The sequence below is a fragment of the Microcaecilia unicolor genome, chromosome 11 (assembly GCF_901765095.1).
Source record: "Microcaecilia unicolor chromosome 11, aMicUni1.1, whole genome shotgun sequence".
NCBI lineage: Eukaryota > Metazoa > Chordata > Amphibia > Gymnophiona > Siphonopidae > Microcaecilia > Microcaecilia unicolor.
The window spans coordinates 202,911,322-202,924,805 of NC_044041.1; positions in this window are offsets into that span (position 1 = coordinate 202,911,322).

Below are 13,484 nucleotides of genomic sequence, written 5' to 3' on the forward strand. Positions count from 1 at the left end.
TTTCAAAGGCAAATTCATTAATATGTAAGACTACATTGAAACTTGGTTTGTTCATGTATTTGCATATTACTGTATGTTTTTGGTGAGGTTACATTGAAAGGCAAATTAAAGGGGCAAATTGCAGTAGCCTGTGCACCAGTAGCTCAGGCCCACCCAGTAGCAGCACACCTATGAAGTGGCTGGCAGGGATGCCCAAGCCCCACCAGCCGAAAATTCCTGTCCTTCCTGCATACCAGCCTTCCTTCTGATGTATTCCCGCCTATGCGGAAACAGGAAGTTGTATCAGAGGGAAGGCTGTGAAGCCAACATGAGCAGTGTGTATTATTTGCTGCTTGCTGCCAGTGAAAATCTGCTATTTAAAAGGTATGGGGGAGGGGGATGTTTGAGAGACCATATGGCATGCAGGCGAGAGAGGGAGAGACCAAATCACTTGTGGGACAGGGTGGAGTTCTGCCCACCCATCTTGGGCCCAGGCCCACCCTAAATTGGGTGTCTGGCTACGCCCCTGCTGTGCACACCTTCACCCTTCTTGCTATCTGGGGTTATTTCTTCTGTCTCTGTGTCAAGGCAGCTAGCTGTAGCATGGGAGAAGCCTTAAAAGCAGCACATTTGAGTTATTTGTACCCCACGCTGGAGAAGCCTTAAAAGTAGCACATTTGAGTTATTTATTTTTGTTACAGTTGTACCCCACGCTTTCCCACTCATGGAAGGCTCAATGCGGCAGGCAATGGAGGGTTAAGTGACTTGCCCAGAGTCACAAGGAGCTGCCTGTGCCGGGAATCGAACTCAGTTCCCTAGGACCAAAGTCCACCACCCTAACCACTGGGCCACTCCTCCACAGTTCTATTAAGCTGCCCAAAATCTCTAAATAGGGCCTTGAGAACCAGTTTCTTCAAGTAGGCATTCTTTCTGTGTACATCTGTGAAACAGTTGGACCTCTGTAAAAACTGAGCTTTGCACTAATGTAGCAAAGAGCTGTTGTGCCCTGCTGTGACATAATAGTAAATGTGAAGATGCTAATGACAGGAGGTAAAAAGGAAGTTATTAATGCACTCAATGGCCTGATCAAGAAGAGCCTCTTCTCCCACTGCTTCTGAGGGAGGAACATACATTAAATCAAACCTATAACGAGTTCCTAATTCTGTTAAACATCTCATTTAATGTAACACAAATTAGCACAAGCCGTTAGCTGCAGAGAATGTCTGCAGCCAAGTTGCTGCTTGCTTGCTGTGAGATAGTGATAAACCATGTCTGGCCCAGGTAAGCCTTGTATCCTGGCCACTAAAGGATTTGTACATATCATTAGCTGCTTCTCTGCAGGGATGTCCAGTCACAATGTCTTGCTTTCACCCCTCTTGTGTACCGAATAAGGATATGCACAGGCAAAAAATGTTAGACTTGCTTCTGGATTTTTCTGACTTTTTCCTGATTTTTGGGAGCATTTTTCCAATTTGTTCAGATAAGCATTCAATAAAAATTTAACATACATTGGAAGTTTTTACTGTGCACAAATCAATTGCATGTGCACTAGGTTTTTTGAGGCATTCTAACAAAACCACATCCCTAGTACCAAGTTATAGTTTGATGTCTTGCATATCATGATTAGCACAGGGGTGAGAAGAGCCAGGGAAGCCCAGAGTTCAAATAACCACTGCAGCCCCCTGTGACTTTGAGGAAGGCCTGGTCACTTTCCTTCCATTGTTCCAGGGACAAGGAAATACCTACAGCACCTGAATGTATCTTACATTTGTTGCAGTAACTCAAGGTGTGTGAGCTAATTCAAATCAATTAATTTAGGAATTTGAAATGCATTTATTAGAGAATGAACTGTAAACCTTCGCTGTGAATATTAAAGATCTCATGGCATTTTTGCAAGAATGACGATAATATAGGCCTGTCTTAGCTCAGATGTGCTTCAGTGCCCTTTGTAGAAACAACTTTTAGAGTGTTAGCATTACGTTGATCAGACATGGTCCTGCAGGTAATACGACATTCCTTCTTTACAGTCCAAGCTCCCTTGGACTTGTCTTTTTATTCCTACTTTGGCTTGTTTCCTGTCTTTCAGCTACTTGGGATGGTCTCATTTTAGACTATGACCCAGTATTTGAAAGGACAGTGTGAAGCATGACTGGACCTCTGAGGAAAAGTCCATCACAAAAACCTAGGTTCTCCTAGATATTCAGTACAACCAACCAACATCTTTATGCAAGATTTATACAAGTAGTATAAAGACTGGAAGATTATGACTCAAATATTTGCAGAGATGCAAAATCTCTGTGTGCAATGCTTCCATTCTAAGCCAAATATATATTCAGGCATATTCATTTTGGATATGCTGAAAACCTAACTGACTTATCAGGTGCTGAGGACTGGTGTGGGAAGGCCTGAATTAAATGATTATTCTTAAGATGTTCTGCACTAATGTGCTACTAAACTCCTCCTTTTTACCCTACATAATCCTTAAGCAGACGTCTCATTAACTCTTATCATGTTTATATGCATACATATTCCTTAATTATGGAATGTTTGTTTCCAGGACACTGGTCTCACATTCATTTGCCCTTAATGATTTATTCTAGCTGTGTTGGAGGGGTGGGGGGTACAGAAGGACTAGAGTGAAATAAAACTATCATCAAACCCTTTTGCCTTAATGAGTTGGAATGTATTAGTATTTAACCTCCTGTGGAGTCTGTCGCATCCCAACAGAGGCTGCAAGAAGCCTCTGTTGGCAGGGGCCTGTGTGTGACTAATATTTAACAATCCCATGAAATTAATGGCACTGGCAGGGCCATTCTTAACCAAGAACTGCCAGCCAATTCAGAGAACATGTTGCAATCAAGTCAGACATCTTATAATTGAGGCAAAGTTGCTGGTATATTTATTTCTTTATGGAGAAAAGTATTTCCACAAATTTTAATTTAATTTGGACAGTAGGGCACTGCCCACTGAAGAGCACTGGCATTTGGTTGGTGATGACAGCAAATGGCCAACTAGAGCCCATGGTAGGTTCTCTTCTATTCCAGGACCTGTTCTGGGAAGGACCCTGGGTGCATGGATTAGCCTTCTAGGGGTGGGGGCAAGGAACAAGAAGTGAACCGAGAAGACTGGGACCAACTTGGCATACAGGTTCTGTTGGATAATGGTAATTTTCTCAAAATTAAAAAAGCAGGGTAGAGGTTGGGGGGGGGGGGGGGGGGGAGTTCTACCTTATACTTCAGCTGCAATGGGGAAAGGACACAAGTTCAAAATGGATCCAGGTCCATAACCTGCAATAATCTGTCAGCAAACCAGCATGTGTAATGCATTAGGAAGGAAGAATGGACAGAGGAGATGGGCCTGGTGCCTCCCTTTGTCCATAATACACAGCAGAAAGGAGGTTATCTTAGAAGCATCTGCACATGTAAATGATGATTTCAGAGAGCAGCTATTTGACATGACATTCAAGTGCCCAGAAATTTCAGGGAGGTGTGGCTTTGCTTTCAAATATGATGGTTATATATTGCAAATCACTCCTGCAACTATGCAGCTAACAAAAATACATCCATATAAATAGACAATATATATTTTTGGCTTTTAGGCAGGCTGAAAATCTACATGTTTTTAAGGGAATACATGTATATGGGAAAAAATATCATTGTGGAGTTTTGCACTAGCTCTGAGGCATGCACCAACTTTTAAAAGTGCTTTTACATGAGGTACTGAGAGAGTAATTCTTTAATCTCCCGTTGTTTATTTGTGTCTCTAACATAAAAAGTAAATACAATTGTGACCTCACTATTTAATTGGCAGGCACTTATAAGTTGACTTAATGGGCCAGCTGCATGTGGAATTGGGTACTGTACTGCCAGAAGTTTGCCCTGTACCACACGTCCTCTGGCAACCCTGTTCTGCCCACTGTGCTATGGCCAAGAAAAGGAGACCTTGAGAAATCACAATTTAATCAATTGAAGTAGATCTCAAGTGGAGGCAATCATCAAGCAAATCACAAATCCCAACACTTTCCACACTTTAAATCATTCAATAATTATACTTCTTCCCGATCCATCAGTGGCAACTTGTTTCACATGAGCCACAACTCATGGCTTGCCTTTATCTTCAGCTGTTTGTTTGTTTTTACAAAATCACTAAATAATACTTTTTAATCCTATCAAACTTTAAAGCTCAGTTTTAAAAAACTTTTTAAAGCATTTTCTATAAAAGTGATAGAGCTCCAATATTTTAGGCACTTAACTTAATAACGCAGACCACCGACATGGACCGTTTTTCATCACTTTATCAGGGTTGGTGCAGCCAAATAAGAATTAAAACAATTATATGTTAGATTAAATCCATGCCACTACACCTATTGCAAAGCTATGAATCCTTGTATGACTTAAAAGCAACAAACGTCACTTTGGGATTTGCAAGAAGAGAAGACAACAGACAGGGAGCAATAAGCTTCTCTTGCGCCCAGTGTGGCTGCGTCTTCGCACAGCACTCAAGTGGTGCCATTTCCAGGTGGAAGTTGTGAAATTGTGAGTTCATGCCTCATTGGTTTCATGTGTATTTTTGTAAAATGTCTGTCTGCTGAGAAATACATGTACAATTCTGTATGTCTTAAAACATAGAAACATGACGGCAGAGAAGAGTCAAATGGCCCATCCACAGCAACCACTGTCTCCTTTTCTTCAGGGATCCCAGATGCCTGTCCCACACTTTCTTAAATTCAGACATAGTCCTCTTCTCCACCAGCAGGAGGCGATGTCACAGTTGTTGGACAGAGCCTTTTGTGAAATACTGCTGGAACTCAACATGTCCTCAACCTAGCCATCTCAGTTCCGATCTCTAAGTTCTTCATATGTTCTTTGGAAAAAAATTAGATTTCAGTTTGTTCTGATAACATAATTTGGATTTTCTACAGAGGTAGTATGGGTTTATTTCTGGTTAGTGAGTTTGCCAAGATTATAATTAAACTATTAGGGTCTGCTGTCTTTCAGTGCATTCCGACTACGGGACAATGAATGCAACAGAGGCCTGGCTCTTCTTCCAAGCTTTTAACACGCAGGGTGACTGACTATACACCAATTCTGCACCTGGTCTAGTTTGCTACACATATTGTAACTTAGTTCCTTATCGCTTGCTTAACTATACAAAGAACTTGCCTTGATTGTAGCTAGCCATCAAATTATCCCAACTGACTGTACCACGCATCTTGGTCCCGCAGTTATATGGTAAACCGTATTGTAGAAAATCTTTAGCATCATATCTATGTTAGTTGAATGTTCTAATGCTGCTTATTAGGTGTATTGTTAGTATTATGCTAAGATTGTAGTATATTTCTGGTATTTGAATTCCAGTGCTGTTAAATGTGTATATTTTTGATACTGTTTCACGGTAGTTCTATTATTAGGTTTCAATTTACTGTTTTAAAGTTTACCTCATTTATTATATTTATGTTTATTCTTGGTTATTTTACTATTGTTATGCTGTTAACAAAATTGTAACTTTTATGTTAAACTGTACCTGCTGTACACCGCCTTGGGTGAACCTTTTTATAAAGGCTGCTAAATAAATTAGTTAATTGCTGTTTAAATTTTAAAAAATACAAAAATAAAATAATTTAAAAAAAAAGAGCTGTTCTGCTCCAAAATTTGTATGTCTCTGAAAAACAGTACTAAAATATCCCACAATTATGTTTCCAAGCTTTTACCCCAGTGATGGCTGCATACTGGTGCTTTTTCCTGTTCTAAAACTCTATGGCTAGATCTCTTTCCCTCTTCCCCTATAGAGCAGCCCTTATTTACAGTGGCCGACCTTGAATCTGACCAGTAGATGTCGCTGTTGCGCCATGACTGCACGCTCCACTAAAGATTGGGTTGAGGGTGCACGGTTGACCGCTGCTTTCTCTCAAGTCAGGGAGTCAGCTCTGGATGTTGAACCAAGTCTCTAACCCAGTCGGTAGTAAAGTACATAAGTAATGCCATACTGGGAAAAGACCAAAGGCTCATCAAGCCCAGCATCCTGTCCCCGACAGCGGCCAATCCAGGTCAAGGGCACCTGGCAAGCTACCCAAACGTACAAACATTTTATACATGTTATTCCCGAAATTGTGGATTTTTCCCAAGTCCATTTAGTAGTGGTCTATGAGATCTTTTTGCATAAAAGTATTATGTTATTCCAATTATTATTGTGCTGATGTTGTTACATTGTGCATTTGTTGTATTCACACATGAAGGATTTTATATTTTAATACAGGGTCTCTTTCACAACCCCAAGTCAGAATTTGAAACCCCGTGTCTCCCTGTCGGGTCTTCTAGTCTTGCATCGCATTTCTTTATCTGTGTGATCCGGCTGTACCTCTCAGGCTTTTCTTCTGTTCCCTACCTTTGATGCATTTAATACCTAACAGTCTCCTCCCCCTCTCCATCCCCTCAGCACGGTTTCTCACATTGACTCAGCTGAGCCTTCTCATTTTCAGGTATCGATCTGTTTTCCCTCCCAGCCCTGGGACAATGCAATTCTGCTGAGAGGAGAGGAGGAAAAAAAACAAAACCCCCACTGTGAAAATATTTGTTTCTGTTAAGCTGACTGAAATTTCTGAACTAAGCAGGAATATGAGGCAAAGAAGAAAGCAATTGTTAGACTTTTGATGCAAAAAAAATGTCCATGTTTACATTTTTTAGTGATGTTATATTCACTAAATTGTTATATTCAGTATATTGGTGATCAATCTAGGCACAATCGCATCATTATTGCCAATATTATAGCATAATACTGACTGAACCTTTGTGTGTGTGTACAATCCAGACTCATACCATCAAAAGAACTCATTTGGAGAACTGTGTCCTTTTCTAGAAGCATTACACTGAAGAGATACAGACTAGAGGAGGTGACTAAGAGAAAAGCTACCAAAATGGCTTAATCTGTACTATAAACCACATGAAATGAGGCTTAATGATCTCAAAATGTAACTTTACATCAGTTTCTCAATGCAGTCCTCCAGAACACCTAGCCAGTCAGGTTTTCAGTCTGAACGGATGCTGAAGGAACAGCTAGAAGATGAAAACACAGAAGTGTGAAGCCTTACCGATGTGGTGGTATGTGTTGGGTGGGGGTGGGGAGGACACAAATGTAAACATTGACCCCCTGACACTGGAAAACCATGGCAGCCACTGGGAGTACTCCATTGACTTGCGGGATAGAATCATCTACACACATGGGTGATGAAATATGGATGGAGCCAAGCGAGATAGTTCTCCCAAAGCCCAGAAAAAAACCTGACAAAACGTTTTGGGCGTGCGCAAATGCTCCCTCCAGTGTGGATTAGCAACTCCTCCCCTTGTTCTACTTCATCCACTTGCAAAGAACCACAAATTTGCTGTCCTCTACGACACAAAAAGAATTCCAAAGAAAACCAAATGCTTAAGGAGTATTTTTTTTTTCCAAAGTGCGGTATCCGCAGGATTCTCTTTTAGGGACCCTTTTCCTAAGGCGTGTAGGCGCCTACATGCGCCCAATGTGCATCAATTTGGAACTACCGCCTGGCTACCGTGAACTCCGGGCAGTAATTCTATTTTTTTTGTGTGTTCAATGGGTGCGTCCAAAAATATTTATTTTGTACCGGGTGGCACTATTTGTGTGGTAATTGGTAGTGTATGCGTGCTGATGATTACCGTCTGATTAACGCATGAGACCTTACTGCTAAGTCAATGGGTGGTGGTAAGGTCTCAAGCCCAAAATGGACGTGCACCAATTTTTATTTTGCCGCACATCCATTTTTGGCCCCCCCAAAAAGGCCTTTTTTGCAGGTGTACTGAAAAATGGACCTGCGCATGTCCAATACTGGCATCTACAACAGCACAGGCCATTTTTTCAGAGCACTTTAGTAAAAGGACCCCCTTAAAAAATAAACCGGGCACACTCCCAAAGGGCTACATGCGAGTTCTGGGAGGTACTTTTAGTAAGCTGCATTAGATGCTAATGTGCAGCTAATGTAGCAAAAAAGGGTGAAACAGAAGATTACTCCCCCCCCCCCAACCCAAAACAGCCCTAGGGCCAGTGTTTCACCCAAATTTGAATTCCTAGCTTTAGCAGTCCCCAACTTTTTACTTCTTTTTTAATTGGTCATTAAAACATATGCAACACCTTCCAATCCTTCTTTCGTCAAAGCAGATCCGGGACATCTTAAAATAACATTAAAAAATTAAGCAAAGGTTCTTAGACAGTAGTAGCTAATAGTTATTGAGCATCAGATAATCTACAGATCTTGTAGATTATCTGACGCGGCAGGAAACTCTGAATTCATAAATCAAAGCAGGACAGAGCAGGCCTCTCACCGTCCATCTTATGTTGACTGCAGCTGCCTCCTTCACTTCCACTGCTTCATGGATGCACAGAGAATCTTGACCACCAGCCGATACATCAGTTCCTCCCTGCTAGAGAGAGACCAAACTTCCTTATTCCTCTTATACAACCAGAGTTTTAAAATTATAAATAAATAAAACGGGAGGTAAATCAAGGTGAAGCAGAATTTCATATTACAGTACTGACTTTCTGACAGGCAATGGGGAAACTGCTCGGCTTCTAAGCAGAACTGCATGTTTGGAACCTATCTATTATTATTAACATTTGTATAGCGCTACCAGACGCACGCAGCGCTGAACACCTGATACAGAGAGACAGTCCCTGCTCGATAGAGCTTACAATCTAAAAATATAGACAGACAAGACAATTAAGGGCAAGGAAAGTACTGGGTGAGACAGAACAAGGATAGGGGAATTGAGTAGTGGTTAGGAGCCAAAAGCAGTGGTGAAAAGGTGGGTTTTCAGCATAGATTTGAAAACAGGTAGAGATGGAGCTAGGCGTACAGGCTCAGGAAGTCCATTCCAAGCATAAGGTGCCGCAAGGGAAAAGGAACGAAGCCTGGAATTAGCAGTGGAGGAGAAGGGGGATGACAAGAGAGATTTGTCATAACATGTATTATACATTTACTTGTACTGTTTATTACTTATGCTGTCTCGTAGTGGAGAAACTACCCGCCAGTTTGGGGCACAGTGAGGTTCTCCAGAAGAAGCTGGAGCGAAACGGGTCCGTCGGAACCACACTGTTGTTTGTTTTCCTGCCAAGGCTGAGCACCCGTGGATTGGGACTCAGCACCATGAAGATAAGTGCTCACATTTTGTGACTGTATTTGTATGACACTAATGTGTTGAAGATCGATTTTAATGCGACAGCGCTTTGCTTGAATTTGTTTGCATACTGTATTTCAATTTTCGATTGCACAATTTAGCAACATTGCAATGGAGGTTTTTCGACCGACGAGTAACTTTTTCAACTGTGTGTATGTGGATTTGCTGATTCCGCGGTCCAGTTCACCGTGTAGTTGTTTGCCACAGTTATAGGAGGCGTTTTCCCTCCCTCATTATTTTCAAAAAATGTGGGCGTGTCAGCACAACGATTCCCTGGATGTTTTGGGTTATTACTTCTGTAAGCCATATAGAGCTGAATAATTGTATTCAGATAATGTGGGATACAAGTATCAAATAAATAAATATTGATCTGTCTATATTGTATCTATACTGATTTATTTATTGTATTTGTACCCCACATTTTCCCACCTTTTTGCAATGTGGCTTACAGAGTATGGAAATGAGAACGTTATTACATGATTTAAGAAAACAGTCGATCATAAGCTGAGGTGAAAGAGGAATTTAGGTAGAAGGTGTTAGGTAAGGTTATGTGAGAGGTGTTTTTGGTGTACTTGGGTGGTTTAAGGAATGATTTGTTTCATTGAGGGTGACTTTTGTAGGCTCTGTTGAAGAGATGTGTTTATTATGTATCAATCTTTATTGTATATCTATATCTATCAATCTATATCTACATCTGTCTAGTGGATATCAATCTATACTGTTTATCGATCTATACTGTATATCTTTATATCAATCCATATCTATACTGTATATTAGATATCAATCTATATTGTATATCTAGATAGCAATCTATACTATATGTCTATATCTTTATACAATATAGATTGTATATTTATGTATCGAACGGAGGTTAGGTAGGAAGGCAACGCTGGAGACCTGGGGGAGGGAAGAAGGAGATAGAGGGAGGTATAAGCTGATGGTAGATCGCCAGGGAGCAGGGAGGGAGTCAGTGGGTGAGATCTGGCCCCTTAAGCATGTGAGCTGGAGAAGGGGCCTGAATTCGTGTGTCACCCGCTGAACGCACGTGACTTGGCGTGTCTGTAATAGTGCATCGAACTAACATGGGAAAAGTCAGGAATTGAAGCAAAACTTGCTGTGGAAAAGATCTTTAACCCTTGTTAAAACTGTGAACCTGTGTGTGATCACCATAGTTCCCACTTCCTTCAGAGTGCAAATCCTTCGGGCCTTTAGGGACAGTCACCTGAATTAGAATTCCTTTTTTTTTTTTTTTTCATTTGCTAGGTTTTGTTTTCCCCCTCAAACCGAGGAAAAAAATGACTATTTGTCTTGTCTAATTTAATTTATGTTATTTATCAAAGAGACAGGCTATTTAGAAAGCTAGATGGATCTAGGCTAGATCATCAGTATTTTCAGAATGTGAAAAATAGTATCGGAATGGACATGCCAAGAGAGGAAGTGTATTTGAGTGGGGTGTACTGGGGTGAAAGCTGCTTCTTCTCCTATATCTTCAATCACTTTGGCAGCTCAGGAAGGTCAAAGAGGTCAGAGATAACCCCTCGGGGGTCAATGAACATTTAAAAAAGAACCTTCCATGACACCATAATTTAGTCTCCTCGCTTTCTAAATATATCATTAGAAAAGCTATTGGCTCTGTCTGTGACCAATTGGGTCCATTTTTCACCAAACATTTGGGAATTGTGAGAAATCATTCATTCTGTTCTGCCAGACACAAACAGATAAAAGTGTTCCTGTTATTTTCCCCATCTAGTTTCAGAGATTCCAGGTTACTGAGATCTAGGAGGGAGATTTGAGGCCAACTCTGGATTCCTGATGATCTCACGCCATTGCATCATGGAACTTGCAGCAGCGACTACAAATCCAACAGTACTTTGGGATATAAGTTTAAAACTAGGTGTCACGAAACGCCTAGCCACCCACCTGGGTTACCCCGCAGCCACTCAGAGAGGCTTTATCCCCATTCCCCAGCATAGGTAAGGTCCGCCTGCACCTGCCGCTTGTGCTCTACACTAGCACCCTCCTCCCACTGACTGGGTCCTAACCGCCTCTGGGCGAGTCTCCTGCTCTCAAGTTATCCCCAGTGATTTTTAGGTTACTAGGTCCACACTTCCGGTGGTCCCACAGTTCGTAGAAAGCACTCACAGACCCAACACATAAACCACCAGCATTCTTAGTCCAGACAAGCAGAGGCAATAAACTGAAAATGTTTATTGTCATGAAAAATTAGAACAATGAACAGAAAAGGTGCAATCAGCAAAACAATAACAGGTAACTGAAATATGGATTATTTATGAAACTATCTAAATATTTGTTTACTATCTGAATAGTTTCTGGGGAGCTCAGGACATATAGCTGCTCGCAGGTTATCAAATATAACTGCTCACAGGGCCTCAGCAAAGAGATCTTTCTCTCTCTTCTCCCTGGCTATGACTGGTGAAAAAAGCCAGTACATCTTAGATGAATTGAGCTCCTGGGCCAATCAGAGCCCAGAACAGCAAGATTTCAAAAGTATGCTGCATCTTACTTCCTATGTGTGTTAGACTAAAGAAAAAGCAGTAATTTCTCTGTAACTGCTTTAAAATAAGGAAAAACCACCTGCTGGCCAATAGGAGAAATACACTTCATGAATTAATACAAGTTACAGGCTTAAAACCCCACCGTTTTGTCACCCCCCCCCCCCCAACCTCTCCCACCCCCATCAATCCTTTTTCCAGGAACGTTATTAATAAACATAACAATTTACCATTACTACACCATTTAGTATACTTAAAATTGCATTGTCTAGGAAATATACATTAACATAAACACACAATTTGGTTCCTACCATCAATACTAATAAAAGTGAATTCTCTCCTTCCTGACATTTATCCTCCTCATTTCCCTTCCCACCCCCCACCCCCCCTAGCTCCCCTCCTCTAACCTTGAACATCCCTATTACTCCTCACTGTTGGCTTTCTGTTCCTCAACTACAATTATCCAACGGAGGGTCTTGACTCTTATAGCCCTCTCATTTCTCCTAAATATCGTGAACTCGCTATTTCTCTCCTTCCTATCTGATACCCATTTTATCCATCACATGATCCTCTGGCTAAGTGCTTAATCAAATCAACTGGCACACATGAAACAAGAAGGCCTGGACTTTGGGGTGAGTTTGATAGGCTGACAAATTCGCAGAGTGCTGACTACCAGGGAGTGAGGATTCCCCTAGAATTATGCCAGCAGCTAAAAAGAGTCAAATCCAAAGCTGGTGGCTGGGGTGTAACAGAGGGTAACCTTTGGATTTAAGTAACCAAGGTGTAATCTAGGGGTAAATTATGACTGTAAGTCACAAATTAAACCTAGGAAGAGCTGCACAGGGAGACAGGAGGCATAGAAAGACTGATCAGGAAAGGGATTTTTGCATTTAGCTCACACCTTTTCAGTTGTAGTTCAAGGTGTGCTACATTCAGGTACACAAGGTATTTTCCTGTCTCCAGAGTGCTTAAAATCTAAGGGCCCGATATTCAGAGTGCCACAGTAGTAGCTGACTTCCAAGCTGCTTCCTGCCACTGGCTGACCTTACCCTGGATGTTTAATGCCAGGGTATGAACAACTGCTGGCACTGTGCACTGACCTGGAAGTTAACCGGGCACTGGCTGATATTCAGACCTGTGGCCGGTTAACTTGGCTGTTGTGCTGCCCTAACATTTTGTGCTTACTTAGCTGGTTAGTGGACGGAATATTGCTGCGAATCAGCTAAGTTGGCCCCTCACCCACCCCTAAAAGCCAGTTAGGGGATGGCCGGTGAGTTAGTGGTTCCACAGAATATCGGCAGCTATCTAGTTCAGCGGGGTTTAACCTGCCATGTTCAACCCGTTTGAATATCGACCGCTAAGTTTGTACTTTGAGCCAATGGAGGGATAAGCAACTTTGTCCAAGACCACAAAGAGCAACAGTGCAATTAGAACCGGCTTTTCCTAGTTCTCAACCTGCTGCTTGAACCATTAAGATGCTTCTAACCTTTTCTAGTGCTTGAAATAATTAAGCCCTGAGGCTTCTGAAACGTTTCATCACTTGTGTCATTTGGGGGTAAATGACACAACCCTACCTTACAGGTTCAATCACCCATCCTATAAAAATAGAGCATTGTTTTGTGATAATAAAATAGGGGCCATTTTACTAAGGAGCACTGAAAAATGGCCTGCGCTGGTGTAGATGCGCGTATCGGACGCGCGCAGGTCCATTGATCAGTGCACCTGCAAAAAAAGGCCTTTTTTGGCCAAAAATGGACATGCGGCAAAATAAAAATCAGCTCACGTCCATTTTGGGCCTGAGACT